Source organism: Triticum aestivum, chromosome 4B (genome assembly GCF_018294505.1).
Source record: "Triticum aestivum cultivar Chinese Spring chromosome 4B, IWGSC CS RefSeq v2.1, whole genome shotgun sequence".
NCBI classification, from domain to species: Eukaryota; Viridiplantae; Streptophyta; class Magnoliopsida; order Poales; family Poaceae; genus Triticum; species Triticum aestivum.
In genome coordinates this window covers 647,350,801-647,370,157 of record NC_057804.1, presented here as the reverse complement: position 1 = coordinate 647,370,157, position 19,357 = coordinate 647,350,801, and the positions used below count along the sequence as shown (strand labels likewise).

Sequence of the window (19,357 nt, the reverse complement as noted above, 5' to 3'; positions counted from 1 at the left end):
TCTATGCAGTAATGAGGACAATCCTCAGTTTATGGACCCAGTCCGCATAATTGCTACTATCAACTTTCAACTAAATTTTCTCTAGGAACATATCTAAAACAATAGAACTAAAGTGCGAGCTACGACATAATTTGTAAAGACCTTTTGACTATGTTCATGATAATTAAGTTCATCTAATCAAATTATTAATGAACTCCCACTCAGATAGACATCCCTCTAGTCATCTAAGTGATACATGATCCGAGTCAACTAGGCCGTGTCCGATCATCACATGAGACGGACTAGTCATTATCGATGAACATCTTCATGTTGATTGCATCTACTATACGACTCATGTTCGACCTTTCGGTCTCTTGTGTTCCGAGGCCATGTCTGTACATGCTAGGCTCGTCAAGTCAACCTAAGTGTTTTGCGTGTGTAAATCTGGCTTACACCCGTTATATGTGAACGTTAGAATCTATCACACCCAATCATCACGTGGTGCTTCGAAACAACAAACTTTCGCAACGGTGCATAGTTAGGGGGAACACTTTCTTGAAATTTTAGTGAGAGATCATCTTATTTATGCTACAGTCGTTCTAAGCAAATAAGATGTAAAAACATGATAAACATCACATGCAATCAAATAGTGACATGATATGGCCAATATCATTTTGCTCCTTTTGATCTCCATCTTCGGGGCACCATGATCATCATCGTCACCGGCATGACACCATGATCTCCATCATCATGATCTCCATCATCGTTTCTCCATGAAGTTGTCTCGCCAGCTATTACTTCTACTACTATGGCTAATGGTTTAGCAATGAAGTAAAGTAATTACATGGCGTTATTCAGTGACACACATGTCATACAATAAATAAAGACAACTCCTATGGCTCCTACCGGTTGTCATACTCAACGACATGAAAGTCGTGATTCCTATTACAAGAATATGATCAATCTCATACATCACATATATTTCATTGATCACATCCTTCTTGGCCATATCACATCACACGGCATATGCTGCAAAAACAAGTTAGACGTCCTCTAATTGTTGTTGCAAGTTTTTTTATGTGGCTGCTATAGGTTTCTAGCAAGAACGCTTCTTACCATGCCAAAACCACAACGTGATATGCCAATTGCTATTTACCCTTCATAAGGACCCTTTTCATCGAATCCGATCTGACTAAAGTGGGAGAGACTGTCACCTGCTAGCCACCTTATGCAACAAGTGCATGTCAGTCGGTGGAACCTGTCTCACGTAAGTGTACGTGTAAGGTCGGTCCGGGACGCTCCATCCCACAATGCCGTCGAAACAAGATAGGACTAGTAACGGTAAGCATATTGAACAAAATCAACGCCCACAACAACTTGTGTTCTACTCGTGCATAGAATCTACGCAATAGACCTAGCTCATGATGCCACTGTTGGGGAACGTAGCAGAAATTCAAAATTTTCTACGCATCACCAAGATCAATCTATGGAGATTCTACCAACAAGAGAGAGAGAGAGTGAGTGCATCTTCATACCCTTGAAGATCACTAAGCGGAAGCGTTGCAAGAACGCGGATGGAGGAGTCATACTCGTAGCGGTTCAGATCGCGGTTGATTCCGATCTAAGCACCGAACAACGGCACCTCCGCGTTCAACACACGTACAACCCGGGGACGTCTTCTCCTTCTTGATCTAGCAAGGGGAGAGGAGAAGTTGAGGGAGAACTCCGACAGCACGACGGCATGGTGGTGGTGCAACTCGTGGTATTCCTGCAGGGCTTCGCCAAGCACTACAGAGGAGGAGAAAGAGTTGGAGGAGGGAGGGGCTGCGCCAAAAGCAAGGTTGTGGCAGCCCTCCCATCCCTCCACTATATATAGGGGCAAGGGGAGAGGGGGAGGCGCCCTAGGGTTTCCCCTAGGGGGCGGCGGCCAAGCAGATTGGATCGCCCTAGGGAAAATCCTAGGGAGACTTGCTCCCCAAGCCAAGCAGGTGGAGGATTGCCTCCCAAGCCAGGTGGAGGCGCCCCACCTCCCCAAATAACATGGGACACCCCTTAGTGGGCTGGTTTTCCACTTCCCCTTTGGCCCATGAGGCCCTCCAACACTTGTAGGGGCTCCCGAAACACCTTTCGGTCATGCTGGCCATAGCCTGGTACCCCCGGAACACTTCCAGACTCCAGTACCCTTCATCCAATATATCGATATTCACCGCCGGACCATTCCGAAACTCCTCGTGAAGTTCGGGATCACATCCGGGACTCCTCGCTACCTTCGGTAACCACATACTATTTCCCATAACAACTCTAGCATCACCGAACCTTAAGTGTGTAGACCCTACGGGTTCGGGAACAATGCAGACATGACCGAGACACCTTTCCGGCCAATAACCAATAGAGGGGTCTAGATACCCATATTGGCTCCCACATGTTCCACGATGACCTCATCGGATGAACCACGATGTCGGGGATTCAATCAATCCCGTATACAATTCCCTTTATCTATCGGTATGTTACTTGCCCGAGATTCGATCGTCAGTATCCCAATACCTCGTTCAATCTCGTTACCGGCAAGTCACTTTACTCGTTCCGTAATGCATGATCCCGTGACTAACTACTTAGTCACATTGAGCTCATTATGATGATGCATCACCGAGTGGGCCCAGAGATACCTCTCCGTCATACGGAGTGACAAATGCCAGTCTCGATTCGTGCCAACCCAACAGACACTTTCGGAGATAACCATAGTGCACGTTTATAGCCACCCAGTTATGTTGTGACGTTTGGCACACCCAAAGCATTTCTACGGTATCCGGGAGTTGCACAATCTCATGGTCTAAGGAAATGATACTTGACATTAGAAAAGCTTTAGCAAACGAACTACACGATCTTGTGCTATGCTTAGGATTGGGTCTTGTCCATCACATCATTCTCCTAATGATGTGATCCCGTTATCAATGACATCCAATGTCCATGGTTAGGAAACCATGACCATCTGTTGATCAACGAGCTAGTCAACTAGAGGCTCACTAGGGACATGTTGTGGTCTATGTATTCACACATGTATTGCGGTTTTCAGTCAATACAATTATAGCATGAACAATAGAAAATTATCATGAACAAGGAAATACAATAATAACCATTTTATTATTGCCTCTAGGGCATATTTCCAATAGTAACAACATACATTGTTCCCTTTGTCATCGGTATGTTACTTGCCCAAGATTCGATCATCGGTATCATCATACCTAGTTCAATCTCATACCTAGTAACATACCGATTGACAAAGGGAATTGCATACGGGATTGCTTGAATCCTTGACATCATGGTTCATCCAATGAGATCATCGTGGAACATGTGGGAGCCAACATGGGTATCCAGATCCCTCTGTTGGTTATTGACCGGAGAATGTCTCGGTCATATCTGCATGGTTCCCGAACCCGTAGGGTCTACACACTTATGGTTCGGTGATGCTAGAGTTGTTATGGGAAATAGTATGTGGTTACCGAAGGTAGCGAGGAGTTCCGGAATGGTCCGGCGGTGAAGATCAATATATTGGACGAAGGGTATTGGAGTCTGGAATTATTCTGGGGGTACCAGGTGATGACCAGCATGTCCGAAAGGGGTTTTGGAGGCCCTGACAAGCATTGGGGGGCCTTATGGGCCAAGGGGAGAGGGCACATCAGCCCACTAAGGGGCTGAGCGCCCCTCCCACCCCATCTCACGTAACCAGGAGAGGTGGGGGCGCCACCCCTAGGGCAGCCTCCCCTCCCGGCTTGGGGGGGCAAGTTTACTAGGGGGTGGGGGTGCCCAAACCCGTCTAGGGTTTCCCCTGTGGCCGCCGCCCCTCCCCTAGGGAATCCTAGGGTGCCTCCCCCTCCTCCCTTCCCCCTATATATAGTGAGGGAGAGAGAGGGCAGCCGCAACCTTCCCCTGGCGCAGCCCTCTCCCTCCTCCAACACCTCCTCCTCCTCCATAGTGCTTGGCGAAGCCATGCCGAAGAACCACGAGCTCCATCACCACCATGCCGTCGTGCTGTCGGAGTTCTCCCTCAACTTCTCCTCTCCCCTTGCTGGATCAAGAAGGAGGAGACGACCCCGGGCTGTACGTGTGTTGAACGCGGAGGCACCGTTGTTCGGTGCTTAGATCGGAATCAACCGCGATCTGAATCGCTACGAGTACGACTCCTTCATCCGCGTTCTTGTAACGCTTCCGCTTAGCGATCTTCAAGGGTATGAAGATGCACTCCCTCCCTCTCTTGTTGCTAGAATCTCCATAGATTGATCTTGGTGTTGCTTAGAAAATTTTGAATTTCTGCTACGTTCCCCAACAGTGGCATCATGAGCTAGGTCTATTGCGTAGATTCTATGCACGAGTAGAACACAAGTTGTTATGGGCGTTGATTTTGTTCAATATGCTTACCGTTACTAGTCCTATCTTGTTGGTATTGTGGGATGAAGCGGCCCGGATCGACCTTACACGTACACTTACGTGAGACAGGTTCCACCGACTGACATGCACTTGTTGCATAAGGTGGCTAGCGGGTGCCAGTCTCTCCCACTTTAGTCGGATCGGATTCGATGAAAAGGGTCCTTATGAAGGGTAAATAGCAATTGGCATATCACGTTGTGGTTTTGGCGTAGGTAAGAAACGTTCTTGCTAGAAACCTATAGCAGCCATGTAAAAACGTGCAACAACAATTAGAGGACGTCTAACTTGTTTTTGCAGCATATGCCGTGTGATGTGATATGACCAAGAAGGATGTGATGAATGAAATATATGTGATGTATGAGATTGATCATATTCTTGTAATAGGAATCACGACTTGCATGTCGATGAGTATGACAACCGTCAGGATCCATAGGAGTTGTCTTAATTTATTGTATAACCTACGTGTCATTGAACAACGCCATGTAATTACTTTACTTTATTGCTAACCGTTAGCCATAGTAGTAGAAGTAATAGTTGGCGAGACAACTTCATGGAGACACGATGATGGAGATCATGGTGTCATGCTGGTGACGAAGGTGATCATGCCGCGCCTCAAATATGGAGATCAAAGGCGCAAGATGATGATGGCCATATCATGTCATTTTATGATTTGCATGTGATGTTTGTCATGTTTACATCTTATTTTCTTAGAACGATGGTAGCATAAATAAGATGATCCCTCATTAAAATTTCAAGAAAGTGTTCCCCCAAAATGTGCACCATTGCGAAAGTTCGTTGTTTCGAAGCACCACGTGATGATCGGGTCTGATAGATTCTAACGTTCACATACAACGGGTGTAAGCCAGATTTACACATGCAAAACACTTAGGTTGACTTGACGAGCCTAGCATGTACAGACATGGCCTCGAACATAAGAGACCGAAAGGTCGAACATGAGTCGTATAGAAGATACGATCAACATGAAGATGTTCACCGATGATGACTAGTTTGTCTCACGTGATGATCGGACACGGCCAAGTTGACTCGGATCATGTATCACTTAGATGACTAGAGGGATGTCTATCTGAGTGGGAGTTCATTAGATGAACTTAATTATCATGAATATAGTCAAAAGGTCTTTGCAAATTATGTCGTAGCTCGCATTTTAGTTCTACTGTTTTAGATATGTTCCTAGAGAAAATTTAGTTGAAAGTTGATAGTAGCAATTATGCGGACTGGGTCCGTAAACTAAGGATTGTCCTCATTGCTACTTAGAAGGCTTATGTCCTTAATGCACCGCTCGGTGTGCTGAACCTCGAACGTCGTCTGTGGATGTTGCGAACATCTGACATACACGTTTTGATGACTACATGATAGTTCAGTAATGTTAAACGGTTTAGAATTGTGGCGCCGAAGACATTTTTGAAACGTCGCAGAACATATGAGATGTTCCAAGGGCTGAAATTGAGATTTCAGGCTCGTGCCCACGTCAAGAGTTATGAGACCTCCGACGAGTTTCTTAGCCTACAAACTAAGGGAGAAAAGCTCTATCATTGAGCTTGTACTCAGATTGTCTGGGTACAACAATCACTTGAATCGAGTGGGAGTTAATCTTCCAGATGAGATAGTGATGTTTCTCCAAAGTCATTGCCACCAAGCTACTAGAGCTTCGTGATGAACTATAACATATCAGGGATAGATATGATGATCCTTGAAATATTCGCGATGTTTGACACCGCGAAAGTAGAAATCAAGAAGGAGCATCAATTGTTGATGGTTAGTGAAACCACTAGTTTCAAGAAGGGCAAGGGCAAGAAGGGATACTTCATGAAACGGCAAAATCAGTTGCTGCTCTAGTGAAGAAACCCAAGGTTGAACCCAAACCCGAGACTAAGTGCTTCTGTAATAAGGGGAACGGTCACTGGAGCAGAATTACCCTAGATACTTGGTAGATAAGAAGGCAGGCAAGGTCGACGGAAGTATATTGGATATACATTATATTAATGTGTACTTTACTAGTACTCCTAGTAGCACCATGGTAATAGATACCGGTTCGGTTGCTAAGTGTTAGTAACTCGAAATAAAAGGCTACGGAATAAACGGAGACTAGCTAAAGGCGAGGTGACGATATGTGTTGGAAGTATTTCCAAGGTTGATGTGATCAAACATCGCACGCTCCCTCTACCATCGGGATCGGTGTTAAACCTAAATAATTGTTATTTGGTGTTTGCGTTGAGCATAGACATGATTGGATTATGTCTATCGCAATACGGTTATTCATTTAAGGAGAATAATGGTTACTCTGTTTATTTGAATAATACCTTCAATGGTCTTGCACCTAAAATGAATGGTTTATTGAATCTCGATCGTAGTGATACACATGTTCATGCCAAAAGATATAAGATAGTAATGATAGTACCACCTACTTGTGGCACTGCCATGTAAGTCATATTGGTATAAAACGCATGAAGAAGCTCCATGTTGATGGATCTTTGGACTCACTCGTTTTTGAAAAGTTTGAGACATGCGAACCATGTCTATTGGTATGTACGCATGAAGAAACTCCATGCAGATGGATCGTTTGGACTCACTTGATTTTGAATCACTTGAGACATGCAAATCATACCACATGGGCAAGATGACTGAAAAGCCTCGTTTTCAGTAAGATGGAACAAGAAAGCAACTTGTTGGAAGTAATACATTTTGATGTGTGCAGTCCAATGAGTGCTGAGGCACGCAGTGGATATCGTTATGTTCTTACTTCACAGATGATTTGAGTAGATGCTGAGTATATTTACTTGATGAAACACAAGTCTGAATTATTGAAAGGTTCAAGTAATTTCAGAGTGAAGTTGAAGATCGTCGTGACAAGAGGATAAAATGTCTATGATATGATCATAGAGATGAATATCTGAGTTACGTGTTTGGTACACAATTAAGACATTGTGGAAATTGTTTCACAACTAATACCGCCTGGAACACCATAGTGTGATGGTGTGTCCGAACATCATAGATGCACCCTATTGGATATGGGGCATACCATGATGTCTCTTATCGAATTACCACTATCGTTCATGGGTTAGACATTAGAGACAACCGCATTCACTTTAAATAGGGCACCACGTAATTCCGTTGAGATGACACCGTATGAACTATGGTTTAGAGAAACCTAAGATGTCGTTTCTTGAAAGTTTGGGGCTGCGACGCTTATGTGAAAAAGTTTCATCCTGATAAGCTCGAACCCAAAGCGGATAAATACATCTTCATAGGACACCCAAAACAGTTGGGTATACCTCCTATTTCAGATCCGGAAGCAAAAGTGATTGTTTCTAGAAACGGTTCCTTTCTCGAGGAAAGTTTCTCTTGAAAGAATTGAGTGGGAGGATGGTGGAGACTTGATGAGGTTATTGAACCATCACTTCAACCAGTGTGTAGCAGGGCACAGGAAGTTGTTCCTGTGGCACCTACACCAATTGAAGTGGAAGCTGATGATAGTGATCATGAAACTTCGGATCAAGTCACTACCGAACCTCGTAGGTCGACAAGGACGCGTACTGCTTCGGAGTGGTACGGTAATCCTGTCTTGGAGGTCATGTTGCTAGACAACAATGAACCTACGAGCTATGGAGAAGCGATGGTGGGCCCGGATTCCAATGAATGGCTCGAGGCCATAAAATCCGAGAGAGGATCCATGTATGAAAACAAAGTGTAGACTTTGGCAGAACTACTTAATGGACATAAGGCTGTTGGGTACAAATGGATTTTAAAAGGAAGACGGACAATGATGGTAAGTGTCACCATTAAGAAAGCTCGACTTGTCGTTAAGATGTTTTCCGACAAGTTCAAGGAGTTGACTGCGATGAGACTTTCTCACTCGTAGCGATGCTAAAGAGTCTGTTGGAATTATATTAGCAGTTACTGCATGATTTATGAAATCTTGCAGATAGGATGTCAAAACATTGTTTCCTCGATGATATTCTTGAGGAAAGGTTGTATGTGATACAACCAAAAGGTTTTGTCAATCCTAAAAGATGCTAACAAGTATGCAAAGCTCCAGCAATCCTTCTAAGGACTGGAGTAAGCATCTCGGAGTTGGAATATACGCTTTGATGAGATAATCAAAGATTTTGGGTTTATACAAAGTTTATGAGAAACTTGTATTTCCAAAGAAGTGAGTGGGAGCACTATAGAATTTCTGATGAGTATATGTTATTAACATATTGTTGATCAGAAATGATGTAGAATTTCTGGAAAGCATATAGGGTTATTTGAAAAGTGTTTTTCAATGGAAAACCTGGATTAAGCTACTTGAACATTGAGCGTCAAGATCTATAAGGATAGATCAAAAACGCTTAATAGTACTTTCAAATAAATACATACCGTGACAAGATTTTGAAGGAGTTCAAAATAGATCGGCAAAGAAGGAGTTCTTGGCTGTGTTATAAGGTGTGAGTATTGAGTAAGACTCAAGACATGACCACGGCAGAAGAGAGAGAAAGGACGAAGGTCGTCCCCTATGCTTCAGACGTAGGCTCTATAGTATGCTATGCTGTGTACCGCACCTGAAGTGTGCCTTGCCATGAGTCAGTCAAGGGGTACAAGAGTGATCCAGGAATGGATCACAGGACAACGGTCAAACTTATCCTTAGTAACTAGTGGACTAAGGAATTTTCTCGATTATGGAGGTGGTAAAAGAGTTCGTCGTAAAGGGTTACGCCGATGCAAACTTTGACACTAATCCGGATTATTTGAGTAGTAAACCGGATTCGTATAGTAGAACAGTTATTTGGAATAGCTCCAAATAGAGCGTGGTAGCTGCATCTAGGAGATGACATAGAGATTTGCAAAGCACACACGGATCTGAAAGGTTCAGATCCGTTGACTAATAACCTCTCTCACAAGCGAGATATGATCAAACCCCATGGGTGTTGATTCATTACAATCACATAGTGATGTGAACTAGATTATTGACTCTAGTGCAAGTGGGAGACTGTTGGAAATATGCCCTAGAGGCAATAATAAAATGGTTATTATTGTATTTCCTTGTTCATGATAATTGTCTATTATTCATGCTATAATTGTATTGACCGGAAACCGCAATACATGTGTGAATACATAGACCACAACATGTCCCTAGTGAGCCTCTAGTTGACTAGCTCGTTGATCAACAGATGGTCATGGTTTCCTGACCATGGACATTGGATGTCATTGATAACGGGATCACATCATTAGGAGAATGATGTGATGGACAAGACCCAATCCTAAGCATAGCACAAGATCGTGTAGTTCGTTTGCTAAAGCTTTTCTAATGTCAAGTATCATTTCCTTAGACCATGAGATTGTGTAACTCCCGGATACCGTAGGAGTGCTTTGGGTGTACCAAACGTCACAACGTAACTGGGTGGCTATAAAGGTGCACTACAGGTATCTCCGAAAGTGTTTGTTGGGTTGGCACGAATCGAGACTGGGATTTGTCACTCCGTATGACGGAGAGGTATCTCTGGGCCCACTCGGTAATGCATCATCATAATGAGCTCAATGTGACTAAGTAGTTAGTCACGGAATCATGCATTATGGAACGAGTAAAGTGACTTGCCGGTAACGAGATTGAACGAGGTATTGGGATACCGACGATCGAATCTTGGGCAAGTAACATACCGATTGACAAAGGGAATTGCATACGGGATTGCTTGAATCCTTGACATCGTGGTTCATCCGATGAGATCATCGTGGAACATGTGGGAGCCAACATGGGTATCCAGATCCCGTTGTTGGTTATTGACCGGAGAACATCTCGGTCATGTCTGCATGGTTCCCGAACCCGTAGGGTCTACACACTTAAGGTTCGGTGACGCTAGAGTTGTTATGGGAAATAGTATGTGGTTACCGAAGGTAGCGAGGAGTTCTGGAATGGTCCGGCGGTGAAGATTGATATATTGGACGAAGGGTATTGGAGTCCGGAATTGTTCCGGGGGTACCAGGTGATGACCAGCGTGTCTGAAAGGGGTTTCGCAGGCCCCGGCAAGCGTTGGGGGGCCTTATGGGCCAAGGGGAGAGGGCACATCAGCCCACTAAGGGGCTGAGCGCCCCTCCCACCCCATCTCACGTAACCAGGAGAGGTGGGGGCGCCACCCCTAGGGCAGCCGCCCCTCCCGGCTTAGGGGGCAAGTTTCCTAGGGGGTGGGGGCGCCCAAACCCATCTAGGGTTTCCCCTGTGGCCGCCGCCCCTCCCTAGGGAACCCTAGGGCGCCTCCCCCTCCTCCCTTCTCCCTATATATAGTGAGGGAGAGAGAGGGCAGCCGCACCCTTCCCCTGGCGCAGCCCTCTCCCTCCTCCAACACCTCCTCCTCCTCCGTAGTGCTTGGCGAAGCCCTACCGGAGAACCACGAGCTCCATCACCACCATGCCGTCGTGTTGTCGGAGTTCTCCCTCAACTTCTCCTCTCCCCTTGCTGGATCAAGAAGGAGGAGACGTCGCCGGGCTGTACGTGTGTTGAACACGGAGGCACTGTTGTTCGGTGCTTAGATCGGAATCAACCGCGATCTGAATCGCTACGAGTACGACTCCTTCATCCGAGTTCTTGTAACGCTTCCACTTAGCGATCTTCAAGGGTATGAAGATGCACTCCCTCCCTCTCTTGTTGCTAGAATCTCCATAGATTGATCTTGGTGTTGCTTAGAAAATTTTGAATTTCTGCTACGTTCCCCAACAGTTATGCGGTTTGACCGATAAAGATCTTCGTAGAGTATGTAGGAACCAATATGAGAATCCAGGTTCCGCTGTTAGTTATTGATCGGAGATGAGTCTCGGTCATGTCTACATAGTTCTCGAACCCGTAGGGTTCGCACGCTTAACGTGCGATGACGATTGGTATTATGAGTTTATGTGATTTGATGTACCGAAGGTTGTTCGGAGTCCCGGATGTGATCACGAACATGATGAGGAGTCTGGAAATGGCCGAGACATAAAGATTGATATATTGGACGGCTATGTTCGGACATCGGAAGTGTTTCAGAGAAGTTTCGGATAAAACCGGAGTACCGGGGGATTACCGAAAACCCCCGGAGGGTTAATGGGCCTACATGGGCTTTAGTGGAAGAGAGGAGGAGGCGGCCAGGTGGAGGCGCGCCCCCCCAAGCCCAATCCGAATTGGGGAAGGGGCCGCCCCCCCTTTCCTTCTCTCCCTCTTCCTCTTTCCTTCCCCTCCTAGTTGGACTACGAAAGGGGGAACCTACTCCTAGTTGGAGTAGGATTCCTCCCCTTGGGGCGCGCCCCATGAGGCCGGCCGACCCCCTCCTGTCCTCCTTTATATACGGGGGAGGGGGACACCCCATAGACACACAAGTTGATCTTTAGCCGTGTGCGGTGCCCCCCTCCACAGTTTTCCACCTCAGTCATATTGTCGTAGTGCTTAGGCGAAACCCTGCGCCGGTAACTTCATCACCACCATCACCACGCCGTCGTGCTGACGGAACTCTCCCTCGGCCTCAGCTGGATCTAGAGTTCGAGGGATGTCACTGAGCTGAACGTGTGCAGATCGCGGAGGTACCGTGCATTCGGTACTTGATCGGTTGGATCGCAAAGACGTTCGACTACATCAACTGCGTTACATAACGCTTCCTCTCTCGGTCTACAAGGGTACGTGGACACACTCTCCCCCTCATTGCTATACATCACCTAGATAGATCTTGCGTGATCGTAGGATATTTTTTTTTGAAATTACCACGTTCCCCGACATTTTGCCCCACAGCTTTGGAAGAATAATTGAAGTTATCTTTGAAGTCTTAAGAATATAGAGTTATCGGAAATAATTTGTTACCCATGGTGGTAGCTACACATGGCCCCAATTTTTATCTCTAATTATTTTGTAAATTATTTTGTACCATGAAAAATTAACTCTATAACGAAAATATCATGACTGCAACTAAATATATTTCCAACAAACGTGTTTGACAGACGCGACAGCACACGAGTAGTTTTCGACACACACGAGTACATTTCGACACACGCTTGAGAACTCGAGATCCTCAACCCTACGCTAGAGTTAACTACACACCTACAATACCCACCTGGACACACACCCACCTGGGTTGAGATCACGATATCCTCACCCTACGCTAACCAAGCAGGCCTACAATACCCACCTGGACACACATCATCCTGGGTTCAGATCCTCACGCTACGCTAACCAGACAGGAGGACGCCCCCGGAGGGTACATGTCCCACACAACATTTTTGGCATTTCAAAAAATATTTTCGCGCGCAGGAGGGCGCGTGTGCTCTCGGGAGCATGAACCGATTTCCGATTCTCTTGCTACTTGCTTGATATTCAAAAACCAAAATATGTAACTATTATTAGCTTTGCGTTGTAGTCAAGCCCTCCGAGAGGCTGAACTGACGCTCATCTTGAGATTAACGAAGTCACTGCAGACGCCTCCATAGTCGACAGAAACGTCTTCTCCTACTGAATGAACATCGCCGGAAAGATTGAAATAAATGCAGAAAATATGAGCACCTAACTAGGACAATATTACTTACTTACGAAGCCTTTTATCCCAAACAAGTTGGGGTAGGCTAGATATGAAACCCTTTCACGAGGACTTCCCAGGAGGTCACCCATCCTAGTACTACTCTCGCCCAAATGGGTTTCATACCCAAAAGACTGGCTAGTTTTTACGTTGGCTCGCCAAGCCTATCACAACCCTTAGATATGAAACCCTTTCACGAGGACTTCCTAGGAGGTCACCCATCCTAGTACTATTCTCGCTCAAATGGGTTTCATACCTATGGGACTGGCTAGTTTTTACATTGGCTCGCCAAGCCTATCACAACCCTCCTCCTTTACCCGGGCTTGGGACCGGCTATGCCTAGAAGACATAGGCGGAGTTGCTAGAAAATATTTGGAGTGCCTTTATATAGGTCTGCATTTTATTTCACCCATTTAGTCATTCTTTGAATCATATTACACCCAGGTACATAATTAGGAGTAGCTAGTTGTGTGGGACATGGCTGGACTGAAAGCTTAGGTGCATGACTGACAGAGGTATATATGTGGCGTGGCCGTTGCCTTCTTTGACTGCTAAGTTGGCTGATGACTTGTGCACTTTGTATGGCACACGCGTACACACAAATATGTAGACGTATGTAAGTAGCCCTGGGATGAATATGGGCACCTAGCTAGCGTGGACAGCGGAGCACCATGGCCTCGATCGTGATTCCCGGTCCGAAGGCCAGCAGCGCACCCCACTCCGGCAGCGGGCTCCGGCCGCGGCGCAGCTCGTCAAGCACGAACACGATCGTGGCGCCGCTCATGTTGCCGTACTCGCGGAGCACATGCCGGCTGGCCGCCAGCTTCTCCGGCTCCAGCATCAGCACCTTGTCTATATTGTCCAGGATCGGACGCCCTCCTGGGTGCACCGCCCAGAAGAGGTCGTTCCACCTCCCGTTCCCATTCCCATTCCCAGAGCATGGAGGTGGAGCATCGTCGTCGTCCACAATGATGCCATGGAACGCGTCGAGGAGGCACGGCTCGACGCTCTGCCCGACGAGCGTCGGCACCTGGATTGCCAGGTGGAAGTCGATGCCGCCCCCGGAGACCCGCATGCCCAGCGCGTGCTCCGTCCTGGGAATTGTGGTCTGCGTGGCGGACACCATCTCGAAGATCGGGCCCTGCTCGCCGTCTAGGAAGGGGCCGGCCCCGACGACGACGGCGCCCGCTCCGTCCCCGAACAGCGCGTGGCCGACGATGTTGCCGCCGTCGGGCGCTCCGAAGCAGACGAGCGTCATCTCGGAGCAGGCGACGAGGACGCGCGCGCCGCGGTTGTTCTCGGCCAGCTCCTTGGCGAGGCTCAGCGCCCTGCCGCCGCCGTAGCAGCCGTGGAGGCTGAGCATGGTGCGGCTCACCATGGGGCGGAGGCCCAGCAGCGCGGCCAGCCGGAGGTCGGCGGTGGGGGCCTGGCAGGCGGAGTAGGTGCTGAAGACGAGGTGGGTGATGTCGGCGGCCGGGCGGCCCCACTCGGCGATGGCCTTGGCCGCGGCGCACTGCGCCAGCTTCGGCACGGCGTCGACGGTCATGTCCACGCGGGTGTCTAGCGACGGCAGCTCCCTGTCCAACAGCTCCGGGTGCGCGGCCAGCGTCTCCTCTGTCAGGTGGAAGTGCCGCTTCTCGATGCCCGATTTTTCGCCTTGGTGCAACAAGAAAATTCAATTCTTGGTTGAAAATGCATGCATGCAGATTATAGTCGTTGACGTCCAAAAAAGAAACATAGTAGCAGTAGCGGTACAGATTCTCTTGAGCTTCTCCTTGAGCTCAGGGAGGTGGTCGCTGTTGGTGACGCCGAAGAGGTTGTCGGCGAAGACGTCCTGGGGCACCAGGATGCCCGTCGGGTTCGCCGTGCGAGCATCGCCGCGTGCCGCCGCGCCGCCGCACCATCGCTGCTTCCCATGGCCATGGCCGATCTTTTGCTATACTTACGTACGTGTGTCAACTTATACTTGCTTGTGAAACTTCCGATGTTTGTGTCTAAGGGATCGGCCAGGCTCGGGCTTTATAGTAGTGGCTGGCATGGCATTCATTAATCTCCACCTCAGGTGCAGCTTCCGGCGCAGCATCCAAACGGTTGGGCGGGGAATGTTTCCTTTGGCTCTCACCAATTCCGTGGAAGTGAAAGGTGAGTAGATGGAAATTCCTTTGAAGTTCTTTTTTTTTCCGGGGGCCTTTAAAGTTCTGTTGTAGACATGGGGATTTGAAACAGTTGAGTTGAGCTCATGTAGACAAGCAGTGGCGGTCTAGACCGCGGATAAGATAAGATAACTGATAATTCGCCAGACACTGGCCACAAGTGAACAACGTAAGTACTCCCACCGTCCGGAAATACTTGTCATCAAAATAAATAAAAAGGGGTGTATCTAGAGTTATTTTAGTTTTCTTTTTTATCCATTTTGATGACAAGTATTTTCGGACGGAGGGAGTACAAAATCTAATGTCTAAAGATATGGACAAAAGACAATATGTAAGAGAAGAAACAAACTTACAAGTGAACCAGATATAGAGATGGCAACTAAAGTTGTTGTTTCTATTAGTTTCATCACAAATTAGATATAGAGAAAATTAATTATATTAACATCTGCAAAATCAAATTAGTTTCATCACAAATTATATTTGCATTCTACACATATTTTTTGAGCGGGCATTCTACATATATTTGATACTCTAGATAGTAACATATTTCTCTAGTTATATACTTGGTCAAACTTTAAGACAAACCTAAAACTTCAAATATTTTGGAACATAGAGAGTAGTAAATACAATAATTTTTTACTTGTAATATAAGACTTTCCAAAAACCAAACAAGCTACTATTAGGGCAATAAACAAGCTAAGGGGCTCTTTGATTCACATGATTCTAAAAACACAGGAATAGAAAATACGTAGGATTGGAATGTCATGCTCATCTCAACCATACATGATTTTGGGTTGTTTGATTGCATCATAGGAAAAACAAAGGATTCTTTCAAAGAGGTTTGAGTGGATGCTAAAAGTCCTATAGGAAGTAGTAGAAAGAAATCCTAAGGAAAAATAAGAAACATCTATAAGTTCATGATAAGATCATAACCAACATCTATAAGTTCAAATAAGAAACATTTATTTTTGGTTACATCGATGCTCTTGTGTATAGTAGATTCGATGTATCAATCTCGCCTCTTCATGTGGGACTGGACACGACAGTGCCACAAGAAGCCAATCTCATGCTAGCTAGCCAGACTACGTCAAATGTATTCATGTTGAAAAGATTATACCATAGATAGGCAGGGTGGGAATAATCCATTCAAGTCTGATGTTACAACCTCCATGATATATGTTCAACTTTCCATGCTAATCGCCAAGGCAACTAGCAGTGATGAACGTCATTGGTCCTAACTGCAACCGGGCAATTAAAATGCCACTTACTTCTATTTTGTGCAATGATACTAAAATGTAAACCCTCGTGAAACACATTGATTAAGACAGTCAATATGACATACATATTTACAAAATGCGGGTAATTCAAAAGATTGTATCTGGAGGGTGGATAGACAGATATAACTATCCTAATTTTCCCAAATCATGGTCCAAAAGGCATGAGCATAGATCTAGTACAAAATGGAGGTGCGGTATCCGATCTATTTGTGAAGTGCCAATAAAGTCTAAGGGCATCACCGGCACGACATTTTAGTTGCACCACGCATAAGTCTCTTTCAAAAGAAGTGTTTTGTGTAGTACAGAGAAGTGATAGTTGCGTTGAGGCGAAATATATCCAAGTTTGCATACAATAAAATATATATTTGATTTACTTCCAATTAGCACAAAAGCATAGCATTGAAGGTCTTTCCGAGGAAGAAGAGATAGGAGAATTATAAGCGAGGCACCTCAGATCCATAATGATCCTTATATACTACATAATGCATGATGAATCTACACTTACAACCAAGTCAAGACACACTGGTAAGCAACACTCACAACCAAATAAATAAACGACATCAATATGCAAGTGCATCCATATGATCACCACTACCAACCGCTTGTTCATAGGACCACCATAAGTAGATTTAATTGCTAGCAGGAATATCTATAGCACAAATACTACCACAAATCCATATGGCCACCACTATCACAAAGTATAGCTATGCATAGAGTATAACATAGCATCATTTGAACATGACACATATCATGTACAAAAGGCAGAAGGAGGGCCATGGAGCCCATCCGTCGGAGTTGTAGATGGCGGAGGACCCGTCATTGACACAATGGTAACTTATCGCCCTCGAAATGTCGGGACTACGAAAGTTGCCACACCGTTATTATGAAGTTGACATTGTATTGGTACAAAAGTTATCACCTTTTGATACCAATACGGTGGTAACTTGATAAAACACCGGGTGAAAAGCTTAGATTATTTTCTTCCCGATAATCCATACTCACTATCGAAGCCGTCGTTTCATGAAGCCAACAGTTAAAATTGATTATCAATTGAGCATAAGGTTGAACTATAAAACTTTTTTTCACTTTCTAAATCAAGTTTTAATAAGTTGACAACATCAGTTTCATCTGCATGGCCTTGCAATTTCACCTTAACATATATGTGGTCATTTGTCTTTTGCATATAAATTGAGTGGATTGCTATAGTGCAAACTTGTACACATTGACAGTCTGGAACCGTCCTGCTCTATCCCCCTTGCACGGACGTTTACACATTTTATTTTCCAATTTAAAAATGGTTTGTGGTTGACTTGCTCGAGACAAGTTTTTCTGACTTGTCGGCGAGCCCACGTTAGCCCAACTGGTAGCACAGCACACCGGGTAAAAATCTCTCTTACCTTATAAATATAGAGCCCATATACAATGGGACACCCCTAAATTTCCTACAAGGACACTCGTATAACTAGGCTCCATCCAACATAGCGCAAGTGCAGCCCAGCTCCCCAGGCCCCAGCCTAGGATGAAAGCCACGGAGGCCCAGTCCAGCCTTTCCAGGGATGCGAGCAGTACATCGATCGATCGATACTACCTTCGGCCGGCCCTTCGCCTCGCCTGTTCGTCTGCTCGACTGCGCTTCGTGCCCTTCCTGTTTCGCCTCTGTACTCGCCACCTATCGACAGACCGCGGCAAGTCGCCGAATCAGTGAAGAAAAGAAGGCATAGGTACCCTGCATCTGACCCCCAATTCGATGTGCCTCTGCCTCAGCCTCTAGTTATAAATCTTGATCTAATTATTGCTTTGTTTCCCTAACCCTAGGGAATTAGGGGTACTGGATAATACTAGAGATTTTGACTGTATTGGGTAATTGGACTATTTGAGATAATTGTGCAACTAGTGGAGACGGCTGAAAGCACCGGCACCATGTCAAGTATGTTTTATATGACAAGTATTAATATTATGTATGTACACATGATTCATAGTTCTTTTCTTTCATGCAAATTTTAATTATCTGAATAAATTACAAATTTCAGGAGAGGCTCAGCTCATGGAAAGGTTTCTAAAAAAGAGGAGAACCTCGGTGCAAGATGAAAATGTTGGTCCGTCACACGAAAATAATCAAAATGATGGCTCGGTCCCGACACAATCGGATAGAAAAATTGATGCCTCAACACATGAACAGATTGATGTTCCGACCCCGCCATCATCACATGGACAAAATGATGCCTCCACACATGCACTACTAGGAAAAGGCATGCTAGTGGCGCACCGAATTTGCCTTCTAATGGCGCACTACTGGTGCGCCACTGGCATCACGCCATTAGAATTAAATTCTAATGGCGCACTACTGGTGCGCCATTAGTATCTGGTGTTCTAATGGCGCACCGCGTAGTGCGCCATTAGTATAGCCTGCAGTGCGCCATTAGAATGCCTCCCAGGGGCCATATGTACAAATGTGCTTTGGCATTCTAATGGCGCACCAGCAGCTAATGCGCCATTAGTGTGATGATCACAGTGCGCCATTAGTGTCTTGTGTGGTGCGCCATTAATATGAATATTAGGTTTTATTTTTTTTGCTTTTCTGATTTTTGCACAGGTTAGAAAATATATTATTGCATAGAATATAGACAGCAGCACACAGCAACATCAGATTCATCAAATATAATAGAAGATTAGTCTCCGAATACAGTTCATCATATTAGTCTCCGGATTCAAAAGACCGGACAAAGATAAAACATTACAAGTCTCAAGACCGCGAGTATCGAGTTTGCCTTCACATTACAAGTCGATATCGATCATCTAAACTACCATCACATAGAAGAGAGCTGTGGTCATCACGATGAGCATCATCGCGATCAAACTGGTCTTCATCCGGTTCCTCCAACGCTCCCTCCTCTCTCCCGCTAGATAGCGGGCGTATCTAGATTCGGCCTCCGCCCTAGTGGTGTACCCTTTGTAACTGTTACCGCTGAAACGGTGAACCTGTCTCCGACACTCC

At 45.8% G+C, this 19,357-nt stretch overlaps 1 pseudogene; it reads right to left on the bottom strand.

Annotated features, from left to right (window-relative positions):
- Nucleotides 1-13,398: 13,398 nt before the first annotated feature.
- LOC123089596 (bisdemethoxycurcumin synthase-like) lies at nt 13,399-14,855 on the bottom strand (annotated as a pseudogene).
- Nucleotides 14,856-19,357: the final 4,502 nt, after the last annotated feature.